The sequence below is a fragment of the Doryrhamphus excisus genome, linkage group LG22, assembly GCF_037039965.1.
Source record: "Doryrhamphus excisus strain RoL-2023G ecotype Guam linkage group LG22, RoL_Dexc_Guam_v1.1, whole genome shotgun sequence".
Lineage (NCBI taxonomy): Eukaryota > Metazoa > Chordata > Actinopteri > Syngnathiformes > Syngnathidae > Doryrhamphus > Doryrhamphus excisus.
The window spans coordinates 58790-72192 of record NC_136378.1 but is presented as its reverse complement, the minus strand read 5'-3'; the positions used below and the strand labels follow the sequence as shown (position 1 = coordinate 72192).

Below are 13403 nucleotides of genomic sequence, written 5' to 3'. Positions count from 1 at the left end.
AATCCAGGCCCAAATGTTCCCAGTCGGATTTAGATGAGGGGAAGACCAGGATGGCCCAGAAGGGAGAAGAGAACTTCCTTCCAGCTTTCAATGTCCATGTTTGGTGCTCCTTTCTTCTTAAAAGCCTCCTCTGGCAGATGGCGTCCCATGGTTGTTGGACTGCACTCTGTACCGGTTCCCACCTTCATTTGGGCCCAGGATGGTCCCGTGTCTTGACGGACAGCCAATGGGATCCTCATGTCTGGACTTTGGAGCTCCATGAGCCTCAGGATGTTGGTGAGAAGTGTGGAATGGCCGTCTAAAGCGTCCAAGCCAGAGGCCTCGCTTCTCCATCCCACCATGTTCAACTACCTTGGCCATCAAGAGATGATGACGCTGGGAATTCCTGACACTAAATCACATCCAGTCCACATTTTGCCTTTTAGAGGCTGTGATCTTCAACTTTGGCTGAATTTCACCTGAATGCTTCTTTGCAAGAAATTGCCGTGATGTCTCACTCCCATTTGTTCTTCCTGCATTTGGGATGTCTGCTTAGCAGCTCCTTAAGAATTCCTGTCCTTTTCTGACTGCTGCTGGGATTTGGACGAGGAGTGTGTAATCCATATGTTGAAAATAAAAATGCACAATTTGAGGATGTGCTGTGGCAGAATAAAAAGTAAATGGCGTGCCGCCGTGTGACCAACGATCGCAGCTCATCAGACAATTAGCAGGATTGCATCACACTTGCCAAACACCAATGACCTGACGTCATAGGCTTTCATAATTACAAAGAAGCCAGGATGGAGGCGGCGCCGGGCGAGATCTTTCCACTTGAGTGTTTTCGCCTGCTGGAGCACGCGTCTAAGTGGATGCTGAGCCCAACGCTTGCATCTGCTGCAGCCGTCTGAGCGCATCGCCTGCAGCCAAAGCTCGCGCGGACGGACGCCAGCTGCAGCTCACTCATGCTAAAGCTGCATTTTTTCTGAATTTGGAGTCCCTGTTGTTGTTAGCTGAATGCTCATCTGAGTGAAACATATTCTTCATATTCTTTCCACTCGCTTCCTAACTCTTGATGAGTTTGATGAGGTTGAAATGGCGCGACACTGAAGCTCACGGCTTCTTTGGGGGCGGCTCTGGTGCCTGAAGGCTTCATTCAGATGTACAGTTTGCATCATTTTGGGTATGATGAAAAGACACTAATTACTAATAATAAACTATGTGATGTCTGTGAGCACAATCCCTCAAGGCTCATAATATGGGTTTCAAGTAGGAGTCAAATGTTCTACTATTCAAGAGATATTGATATTAGAGAGATATTAGAGAGATATTAGACTCATGGATTTGGAGACTTGTGTGCTAGCCTTTAGCTCGATTGGCATCGTCGGTTCATTAGGAGTTCTGAATACATAAAAAGATATATATACTCATTTATCTTTCTATTCATCCAATGCAGTAGAAATGGGCATATTTCAGCCATACTAGATGTTAATGATGATTGATCTTGATCATGATCATGATGATTGATCGTTAAATCACATTCATCACAGATTCATTTTGACAGCCCTATTTTTAATTAATTGTTTATTTGCAAACTACTAAAATAATATGACAAGTTTATTCTACGGATAGAATGGATTCTATTCTTCTATGGACAATTTGGGGGGGCCAATGAAGCTAACATGTTTTTGGAATGGGGGGAAAGGCACACATGCACTGGGAGAACACGCAAACTCCACACAGAGATGGCCAATGGAGATTCCAACCCAGGTCCTCCCATCTCCTGACTGTGTGGCCAACATGCTAATCACATGCAACACGTCTTTTGTCTTTAATATTTCAACTTTATGCGGGAAAAATGTTTCTTCTTGTAAAATGTATGACATGACGTAATATTTAGACTTTGTTAAATTAGATTTTTCGCGGTTTAGTTTTAAGGAAGTGTTTTGGACAGCCCTGCTTTAGCATGACTGTCCAAGAAGGAACTACCTCCTGATTTCCATGAGCATCCTTTGCTTCCACTAAGCCGCTCAGAAACATCACATCTCGCTCCAGAAATGCTCTTTTAATGCTTTCCCTTTCGCTCCGCTCGCCCTCTTTTCCTCTGCTTTCACGGATAATAAGGAAAGTCAGACTGACAGGAAGTAATAAGGAGATAAAGAGCGGCGCGTGAAACCTAACAAAGCTTCTCAGGTGAATTGGAAAATTCCAGCATCCCACCTCAGCCTGCCACCTGCAAGCCACAGGAGCAACACATCTCACTGGATTAAAAACGCTTGTTTCGTCTGTCATCGTGAGCCACACACACACACACACACACACACACACACACACACACACACACACACATGCACACACACACGCACACACCTGAAAGAACTGCAGGAATTGTGCTCCAAAGGCGAGTCCCAAGTTAAACCTCACAAGAGTTACTGTGACCTCTCAGTGTGTGTGTGTGTGTGTGTGTGTGTGTGTGTGTGCATGTGTGTGTATGTGTGCGTGTCTTGTAAATTGCTTGTGTGTAGATATTTCCTGTTCATACTTTATTCAGAACGAGAGCAAGGAGAGAGAGAGTTCATGTTCTCTGAGCTGGAAAAACTCTCAATCATCTTCACTGATATTATTTATTCAAACACTTGATGTGTGCACGTGTGCACGAGCGCGTGTGCACGAGCGCGTGTGGAGTACATGGCAGCATTTCATAGCGCTTTTTTAACTTGAATTATTGATCACGGACAAAGACTCCGTGTAGTTCTACCTCCCACCAGCAGGTTGAGGATGGATGTGCAGATGCCACTGAAGGTGACCTTTGACCTTTGTAGGTGGCCTAAGCTGGCGACGGCAATCAGGAAGCTAGGATTAGTCTGAAGTTTACGGCCCCCTCCAGAGTCATTGTTGACTTGCGTTGTAATTTTATTTGTTATTTCATTTAGACATAATATCGGAAAAATAAGTGGCATACGTTGAAATAGTCAAGCAAAAAATGTTAAGTATAAAAGCTACATCAGTAGAATAAAAGTTAGAAAGTTGAAATAGTTGGATAATTAAAAAAAAACAGCTGTCACTTTACAACGATAGAGTCAAAACATTAGATAAACCGACCGATCGATGGATCGATAGATAGATAGCAATGTTAACTTAATATCTTTCACTTTATTATTTGTCGACGTGTTGCATTCAAACGTCACGCCTGACTCAAACACTGCATCGTGGAGTACAGTACAGTCAATAAAGTACAATCAATGGTCAATAAAGTACAATAAATAGTTAATAACATTGAATCAATGGTCAATAACGTAGAATCAATATTCAATAACTTAGAATCAATAATCAATAACGTAGAAGGGAACCTCTTGATGCCAATGATGGTGACAGGGTGCAACAATGGAGGCTACATGAAAGTAGGTGGAAGGAAAGGCTGCAGAGTACGCAACATTGGCACTGAATAGTCAGGCAAACAAGTGTGATGAACGTCATGTCAAAAGACGCCGAGACTGCCACATCTTGCTATTTAACGTTGCCGCGGTCGTCTGGAGAAGCACATTCACACGTGATTGACGTAACACAGCGGAAGAGTGACAGCAGAGAAGACGGCTGCTTTTCCAGGTGGAAGTGGGAGGTTGGGTTGGCCCAGACCATGAGGGTATCCCCTTATATGGTTGTTACTCGCGAGACGGAGGGAAAAAAGAGCAAATAGATGACTGGATTGAGTAACTGTTAGGAAGTCAACCAGTTCAGAAGAGCAGGACGTTAAAACAAGGATTTTTCCAGAAGCACGCAGCCGACTGGGGCATCGGAACTCCCACACGCTTCCTTACATCGTACGGGTCTATCTACTGTGTTCATATTCCACACTTTAACATCCTTTGGAGCAGCAAGGTCACTGATTACAAGTCATCGGAGTGCTTATCGTTTGGCATTTCTCCTCATATAACTTCCATCACCGCTGTATGCAAATGAGCGCCGGCATATGGGCGCATGATGGAGCAAAGGCATACATAATTCATATTAAACATAGCAATCATCTGCACAAACACGGCTGCTAATCTCTGTGAGTGCAACACTAATCACATCTTCTAGAAGGTTTCATGTTCTTTTTGCTGACCTGGGATGTGTCCACCACTTCTGGCTGGGGGGGAAGGGGGGGGGGGGGCACTGTATTGTCTTGCTTGGTCGCTCCCCTCTTTTCTCTCTTTCTCTACCCGCCTCCCGCTAAATGGAAGCTGTGTGTCTGTGTGTTGGAAAGCCAGTCACATCCCTCGCACTCTTTTTGCCCCCCTTAAGAGTCTCGCTCGCTCGATTCCGTTTCTCACCAATACTTTCCTGGCTCCCCCCTCGTCACTCCCAAACCTGCACCCAAGCTCCCACCGACTGCCAGGCTACCAGACCTACCGCAGTTGTGTGCGTCTTCCAGCATGGATGAGCTGCTAAATGTGAAAGGCGGGTTATGTTCTGATGCCATATCGTCATATTCCTCACGCATGGAGGAGCACTGCACGCACACACACACACGCACACACACACACACACACACACACACATCCACTACAGATACAAGTAGCTGCAGGTCAAAGCTTCTGAGCTATTATTCTGCACTGCATTTGCCAGCCATTTGTCTGGGATGCTTTCCGCACGCACGGAAGCGGGCCCTGGATTCAGGTTTCAGCCACTTGAAACCTTGCACAGGCTGACAGTAATTTCTGCCTCCAAATGACATTCCAATGCTTCGTAAATCTGCTGCCTCCTCGTCATCTCGCTATCTCCCCTCTTCCCAGGCCGTGCCTTCGACTCCCCTCTTCCCACCCCTTTCACACCAGGCAGCCCTCATTTTTCCTACCTTGAACACTGCTCACCATCTCCTCCTCCTTCTCCAATCACTTGCTTTCTCGCTCTCCCGCCCCTTCCTCGTCCCCTTCTACACCGCTTCTTTCTGCCGCCGGCTCAATAAATGAGAAACAGGGAAGCGGAGATGGGAATGTTACGTGTGCGGGTTAGTTAAACAGACTTCCACACACAAATCCATGTTTCCACACCGACGCAAACTCTGACGTATACCGTAGTCGAGGAAAGTATTGTGATATAACCGTAATATCACAATAATCAAAATATTGTGTGATCGCTCTTGGACAAAGAGGAAAATAATAACCAATAGCAGCACACGTCGCGAAGCGAGTATATACTGAATCAATTAACCACAGAGACTCCTAGAGTTTAGCATTGACAGCTTTGGCTGCAGCTGTGGCTGTAGGCAACCTCCTGATGTAGTTTTTTTTTATCAGGCGAAAGGAGTACACTTAGACAGATTCTGATATTAACACATATGAACTAACATATCCTGAAATAGATGCACACACTTTGCCGACTTTAATGAGAATGTTCATTTTAAGAAACGGTGCCTTCAGGTGAAATAATTGCAAATATTTGGCCCTGACGGCTGGCTGGATTGCACCCGGGCCGCTGGCCTTGATGGGCCATGACGGGGCCTCGAACGCTCAACCCATCACCCCCACTGGCGTTTTTAACTGCTCTTTGGCTGCAGTCAGCCACCACATGCGGCCATAACATGCATCAGCACACGTTGCAGACACGGACGTACGCATTAATACCAAAAACACGCGGACGTGTGGCGAGCTAAAGGCTGGGAGAGAACAATAGGGCCGGCTGACAATGGGACTCTGAGGAATTCTTAATATTCAGCAGAGCGCACGTCAGCACGGATGCGTGCTCATCAACCTCGCTAACACGGGGTTAGACGGCCGCATGATTACAGGGAGCTCACAATTCAGTCCCGCTATTAATCCCTAGCTCCTACTCCCCTCGCTTCCTGTCTCCTAGCTCCCTACAGAGTGAGCACATTTGCCAAGTATCACAGCTGTCACTTTTCTTTGCTCGCTATTTCTCTCAACTGGCCGACGGAGCAAAGCTTTGATGGAAATGGAGATTTAATACGCTTCCTTTCCCGCCACTGTCTGTTAAAATGTCTGAAATCTGCACTCATGCAAATAGAAGGTCATGTGGAGGAAGGCACCGGTCCTGGCTTTGCTTCCGTTGGGCGACATGTTTTATGTAGCGCTATAGATTCCTCGTAAAATGATCAAACGTAAACGAGCCAAGTTGATGACATCACGGCGAATAAGTGTATATATATATATATATATATATATATATATATAACATATACACGTATATATGTAAGATGAATGAAATGCTGTCATGGTGAGGAGAAGGAAAGTTTGTACGTGAAAGTATCGTGCGCTCAATCGTGCCACAAAATCATTAAAAACACTGAACACCCCCCCCCCCCACACACACACCTAAACAGGTTGAAATGGTGATAACCGCCGGCAAAGGTTGGCAGAATCTCCTATATTCGAGCGTGAAGGGAAGCTAGCAAGGTTAGCTTGTGTGTGTGTGAGACTCGGACTGGATGATATATTTGAATCCCTCGTTTATCATCCTTGATTGGTTCCGACCGCAAGAAGTCAATTCAATAACAATAAATGGAATTTTCATAGTTCGAGCATAAAAGTTTAGGGCTTTCAAAAGACGGGTTTTGACACTATTAGAGCCCTGCAGGCATGAAATAACACCCCTATAGACACTTTTACATGTCCGTCTCAGCCATGGAATGTGGGCTGGGCTCTGCTGCTTCAGTAGCCACTCTCCATCCAGTGTGAAAGGTCAGGTGATCTAACGTCATGTCTCCTAACATTACTGATGCCTCGTGATACACCACAATACTACATAGAATTAGCCATCATTTATTCATTATGTTTGGAAAAACTGCAGTGAGGGCACAATATCCGAACGTGGATATAGGCAAGTGTGGCCAGTATATGCTGCCATGAAAGAAAGGGGAAAGGGAGTGGAAATAAAGAAATATGGAGCTTTGCTATTTCCACACAAACTGTAGCGCATGTGCACGGCAAACTGGGAAAGGGTAAACCATGCAAGATAGAAGCCGCAGTGAAGGTCGCATGTCGCGTATGTAGGTTACGATGTTGACTGTCGCACACGTGCAACAGTGATTTGTGTCCCTCCCGGCACTGAGATGCTCTCTCCTCTCTTCTACAGGACAGGACAAGTTAAGAGTGCGGGGGTGGGGGGGGGGGCACATTGATTGATCTTTCTGAGACGATATTGCCAACAACGCTTGTGAAAAATAGCTCTTATTCATTCCTCTCCACCAAGCGAATAAACAGGAGGCTGGAATGTTTCGGGGGAAAGTATTTGCTGTTCCATCAAGGCTGTCATTGTTTGTAGCCTTTTTAATAGCAGAAACCAGAGGGGACATTTTCCACTGACAAGAGCGATCGGCCTGTAATGCTGATGCAAACTGCAGTCCAAAAAAAGAAAGTAGAAATATTCCATTGAATGCAAATATTTATCTTTGAAAAGGTGGAAGAAGATTTAGTGATTCCTTTCCAAGAAAAAGGTCAATCGTTTGACCTTCTACCCTCAACTACACCGGAGACGCATTTTTAGAAGCAGTTGTCAGATGAATATCAGAGATCTCTTCCACGTAGGCCTCCAGTTGCCACGCACGGTGTGATGTGACACCAAAGTGTCAGAGAATTTCTTCCAACCCTTTTGCAAAGCTGACGCTACTTTGACTTCTCCCCAAATGCTTGGGTTTCTGATTCACACTGCCTCGAGCTCACAATCTCACAATCTCATCCAGCAGTAGACGTCTCATTGAAGGTGACATTTGCTGCTCATACGTGGCAAATGGATGTGGTTGCTTGCAAAGTGTGGCCTCTTTGTCGCAGCCGTCCCGCATGAATCTGTGTCGGAATCACGGCGTTCGCCCCCGTGGGCATTTTATAGAGAATTCAGTAAAGCACTTTCGCACGGCGACACGGCGACACAGCATCCCGCGCTCAGATTAGATGCCTCACGACAGCAACAGCGTCTGGTGTGATGCTTCAATACTTGTAGGACAGCCACGGGACACGGCCCCACGTCTGTTACGGCTGTGATACCACCTCAGAGGCTAAATGTTAGCAATGGTGAAGAGTCCTGGTGACACTGGCATTGCTAAGAGAGCTTGACACTTCAATGTACTAAAAAGAAAAAACACGCTAACCACTGCTCTTAGTACAAAAAACAATGCGCTCAAGTCTTAGGTTCAACCTTTAACGGTGCTGCTGAAAAGTAAAAGACACCCTGAATCTTTTGATGCTCGTTTCGGGAAAATATGCACGTCAGTGACCTCCTTTTCTTATCCGTGTTGCAAGAAGAAAGAAAAAGCCCCATTTAATCCTTTGATATTTGCTAGCACTCGTTGAGCACTCGGCCTTCTTACATATCTGTGGCTCATACTATATTCACAAAAAGCCAAAGAAAAAGCCAAGCACATGGCGAGATGTATTCCTTTCATCAAGCAGGGGAGTTTCTCAGTACGTTGACACCAAACCAGGGGTCCTTCTTTTAAAGGGGGCCCATGATGCTCATTCTGCATGGAGGTGGTGACAGTGGAGGAGTAGAGCAGATACACACCAGGACCAGCACACCAGCTTTATAGTCACTTCTTGAAAACTTCAGCCATAATGATTCCGTCATTAAGTCTAACCCTTTCCAGCGAGGGATCCATCAAGAACAATGGATGCAAGGGAGTCTTGGCTATTTCGCATGCTAACGAGTTCTACATATTTCAAAAACAAAACAAAACTGCATGTCAGCTTTGCCACATACTGGATGTATGAATAGAAAAAAACATTATGATGAGCTTCCCCCGCCCCTTTTCTTTTAATGTATCTTCCAAAAATGTCAACTTTCATCTTAAAATATCTTGGTATAATATCTTAAATATTCTTTTTCTAATATTCTCACTTTATTCCAATAATGTTTGTACTTTATTCTCATATGACAACTTTTTCCCAACCTAATATTCCAATAATTATAATTTTAGTTTCTTTTGCTTGTGTCTGATAATATGAAGAATTTAGAAAGGTATTTTTTTTTATTTTTAAATGTTTTTAATGTTTAAACTCTATGCTACTAAAATGACATTATTCTATCTCACAATAACCCAGAACATCCTGATTTAAATAAGCAATGGATGACATTTTCACATTTAGTAATACTCGATTATACCTTCTCAAGGGACAACACTAGAAAATAACATTGAATAGACTTTAGAGTAGGCAGTGTACAGCTTGTATAGATTTACTATCCGCTGAAAATGAGTCAACAGGCGCTTGTGATTGTCTAAATAGGGGCTAACGCCAGTGAGTAAATTGTATCTAAATGCTATTAATTGTTATCTGGCAATGCCTTAATCCTCATAGTCATGGAATTCACCAGAGAGGCCCGGCTGTTATTGGAATTCTTCTCCATGATTGGTGGAGCTGGTGGATGTCAGACACCTTGCCCGACTCCTAAGGCTTCCTCAGTAAAGCACTTGGCATCTTGGAAGTCTTTGGGCTCCTTCTCATGTTGGAAGCCCGGTTCCCAAAGGGAGGTGTTCATCCTGCAGGGTGTGTGTTGGAACCACAGCTCCCTGGTAATGGCAGCACTCGTGCTTGACTGTTGGTGTGCTCTGACTGTCAGCAAGACGATTAGGGTTAGGATTTTCTTGCTGTAACGGCTGAGTGGCCATTCATTTTATTATATTCCCATATAAGATGCACACTGACTACTCTGAAGCATATCCAAGTTTTATTTTCATAGTATTGTCCCACTTTTGTGAGGTAGCGGACAGCATGCAGTGTTGTGTGGGTGGAAGATTTCACGAGTGTGGCTTTCCAGTGGGACACAAGGACAAGCAATTTGTGCCAGATTCACTACACTATTAGCAGAAGCGACTGGAAGTGCAAGCAGGCATCACGTCATTTCATGGGTGTCATGAGCCAGAAATATTGAGCGCTCGTGTTCAACACTTTTAGTTTGATTTCCTCCTAAACTGCAGTTAATGAACTGGCCCGGAACCAATCATCATCACGCAGCCCCGTCTCACTAATTAAATGTGATTCCCTAAGACTTGCTGTTTGTTTGTCTCTTTCCATGGCGACAACTGGACTAACAGTCATTGAGAACACTCCAACTCTAATCCCCTTGCTGATTCTTGAAAGGTGTCCTTGCTAGAGAAGTATGAATATCGTCCATCCATCCATCCATCCATCATCCATTTACTTCCGCTTATCCAGCCAACCCAAATCTCATGACCGCAGGTGAGGGTGCGAACATAGATGGGGGGTAAATTGAAAATTTTGCATCTCCGGCTCTGCTCTCTCTTCACCACGACGGTCCGGTACGGTGGACCTCCTTCTCCAACCTTCCCTGACTTGTGAACAAGACCTCGAGATACCTGGGGCAGGAGCCCCTCCCCCTCCCTCCGTGGGAGCTAAATGAATATTAATTGTATGAAACAACTCAAATTTGTTTTGAAAGTCCAAACAAAACTACCATTGATGTGATCATATCTGTCTTTACAGGGCAGATCCTGACCTGCTGAAGCAAAGACCAATCAAGTGCACTTCCAGGATACTACATCTGGCGTGAAGAACGTGAAGAACGTGTACTACCATTGGACAACTCTCAGAAGCTGAGAAGAACGAAGCTGTACATGAGCGTGAAAAACATCCTTAATAATTCCAGCCTTGGTCCATGCGGCATCACCTACTGCATGACCCACTGAACTTCTCTGGACTGCCTGGCCAACTGTCTCCTTTTGGTGTTGGAAGGGTGTGTTCTCAATTAAGCCTGTGGATGCTCGGTGAAGATGACTTGACTTGGCAGGCCTAACATCCCCCACCACTTTTACCCACAGATCGAGCGAGGGAGCCCGGCAGTGAGAAACACAAATGTGGTGGCCCTGAGCCATGCTGGTGTTGCTACTACTGGAGCCCCGCGGTAAAGACTATCATTATCCCTACCATCATTCGTCCAAGCTGAGGAACATTCCACGGCCCCAAAGAATCAGGCTACATATCTGAACGGCTTGAGGGAGACGGCACACCAAGATCCACTGCATCATCGCTCATTCAAGACCAGCCAACAGCGCGCTCAACATAGTCCTCACTCAGGAAGTAAAGGCACGGACCGAGCAGGTTAGCAAGCCTTCAACCCAAACTAGTATCACCAGTGAGACCACTAGTAAGACCAGTAAAAATAGTCACAGGCCACACTTTGGACATCCCTACCTAAACTGAAAAGAGGATGGGATATTAGTATTATGGGATAATAATAACTTTCTTCTTCAATAATCTTCCCACATTTTCCTTTTGTAATATTATGACCCTAATCCCATAATATTTGACTTTGTTCCAATAATATTACAACTTTTTCCCCAACCTAATTTTCATGTTTCTCATGATATTACGGCTTTTGAAAAATTCTTCAATATCTCAGCTCTGTGCTAATAAAATGACATTATCTTGGCTGAATATTATATATATTTATGTATATTTTTTTTACTTTTTGCATTTCTGCCATAGTTTTCCAACATCTTTCTGTAAATGACAACATATACGGCGTAACACGCACAAGTTTGAGGAGCAACCATTTAAAGCACATACAGAGGTAGATAAAGCTGTGGGCTGCTGACCACTGCAGGGTACGTCAGTGACCTACCTTCCTTCATCACGGCGAATGACCCGACTTCCAGACCCGACTTTGCACAATGAGTCAATTTCTGGGACGTGGGCTTGAATGCTAATCGATGGAATATTTTCATAGTTCGACCATAGAAAACCTGAAGCCCTAACTACGGGTTTTAACAATATTATAGTCCTGTAGAAATGAAATAAGACACCTACTTTCACTTTCACACTCCTATTATTCTTTCCTGACGTCACAATGTGCAGGCTATGGCATCACTGCAAGGACATAACGGACGGCCATCGCGTGCATTGCAAGCTACCAAGCTAACTAGCTAACAAGCTAACTCACTCCTTCTGGGGAAGAAACTTTGGACAGGACACAGGCTCTGTGGGGCGGCTGTCCGTCTCAACCGGGTTGAGACAATAAAATAAATAGCGACTACAATACTACATACAACTTGTCTTCCAACATTTTGACTAATAATAGGCCATAGTCAACCAGGAAACAGCCAGTATGAAAAAGCACAACATAGCGAGGGACTGCACTGCCATAAAACAGCAACATTACTCGACCCGGCAACTATAGAAGTGCTCATTGGAACATTTCCTGGAGTTATTTTCAACAGAGAGCAATAGCAGCTGAATTAACGGGCCAGAAGGCAGACCAGACCCTCTGTCTCCTCAGACTAAGAGGAAAGTACGAGAGGGTTCGAGAAAGGAAGAGCATGTTCTCCCTCCTCTAAACAAAGTTTGGTGATGAGGAGGAAAGAGGAAGGAGGAAGGGTGTGTGGTTGGAGAGCAAGCCCGTAAGGAGAGCACCAACACTCGGCTGGATAAAATGTGTCAGGTTGTGTAAAGAACAAACAAATCTACTGTAAGTATCATGATGAGAATGTGTGAAATGATGTATTAAAAAATAACAGGGTGGGTTGGAGTGTTGCATGAAAGCATATGTTTGTTGATATTCATAGGCTGTTCCCAATATGGTTTTCTACCTTGGAAGTCCCTTTTGTGTCCATATGCTCCTTTTAAATGCTGGCAATGCCCGGAATGCCCAAATGCAAGCTAAAAAAAACAGAGACTGGGTACAGGCCAAATTTCATGGCTACCATTTCATACCAAGCATTCCTTCTCCTGCAAGGCTCTTTTTCTTTGTAGCGATACCCCCTCTCCTCCGGTGACTGACAGAGCAGCTCTCCATCTGACTCCCTGTTTCCATCCCTCCCATCTCTCTGTCTCTTCTATTGTTGCCATGTCTTGTTTGCTTTGCATGGATTTTGACTGCAGCTGAGGGGCAAGGTTGCATCTAGCGTTGGAGTTCATATACAAACACATGCACACTGGCACATGTGCACAGACAGGAAGAGAAAAAAATACTTGCCTTAAGAGGATTTGTTTATCAAATGTGCTGTCAAATCATGTCAGGAAAAAAATCACAGACTGAGGCAAAAAAAGAGACAGGGCTCCAACAAGGATAAGCCAATCTGTAATCAACACATCTTTACCATCGCGTGTTATTCATCTTCTATAAATAGTTCACTCTTTGTGGGAGTGAGTGGCACCACATAATTATTTGTGTATTTTTATGTATACTGGAGCTCATTTGGAGACACATCATAAAACAAGACTGTTGGAACACGTTCACGTTGCAGAGACACCCCACCACCACGTTTCGAGGACATTTCAGGCCTGAATAATTTATAGAAATTTCACAAACAATAATAAAAAAAGCTAAGAGAAGACATGCATTATTCATGCCAGCTTCTACCGAATGGTATGTGAGGGCTTTGCAATCACTTCATTAGTTTGTGTGGGTTTTCTCAGGCCCACACTGTGGCGGACCAGTAAATAGTAGCATCCAGACGGGAAGGGATGAAAAGGATG

The 13403-nt window shown here is 44.6% G+C and overlaps 2 protein-coding genes across 11 annotated transcripts in view; one reads left to right on the top strand and one right to left on the bottom strand.

Moving 5' to 3' along the window:
- The window catches only part of macrod1 (mono-ADP ribosylhydrolase 1), a 72445-nt gene that overhangs the window by 35007 nt on the left and 24035 nt on the right, over positions 1–13403 (bottom strand). The gene's annotated exons all lie outside the window — the stretch shown is intronic.
- The window catches only part of flrt1b (fibronectin leucine rich transmembrane protein 1b), a 31673-nt gene that overhangs the window by 11581 nt on the left and 6689 nt on the right, over positions 1–13403 (top strand). For 4 of the 7 annotated variants that reach the window (XM_078788096.1, XM_078788098.1, XM_058063983.2 and 1 more), the window contains exon 2: positions 10413–11027. The exons of 1 other annotated variant lie outside the window; for it this stretch is intronic. The gene's annotated coding sequence lies outside the window, so the exon portion shown is untranslated. Of the gene's footprint in view, positions 1–8981; positions 10339–10412; positions 11028–13403 lie in introns of those variants that run through there. 2 more of the 7 variants (XM_058063984.2, XM_058063985.2) reach the window with 2 other exon arrangements.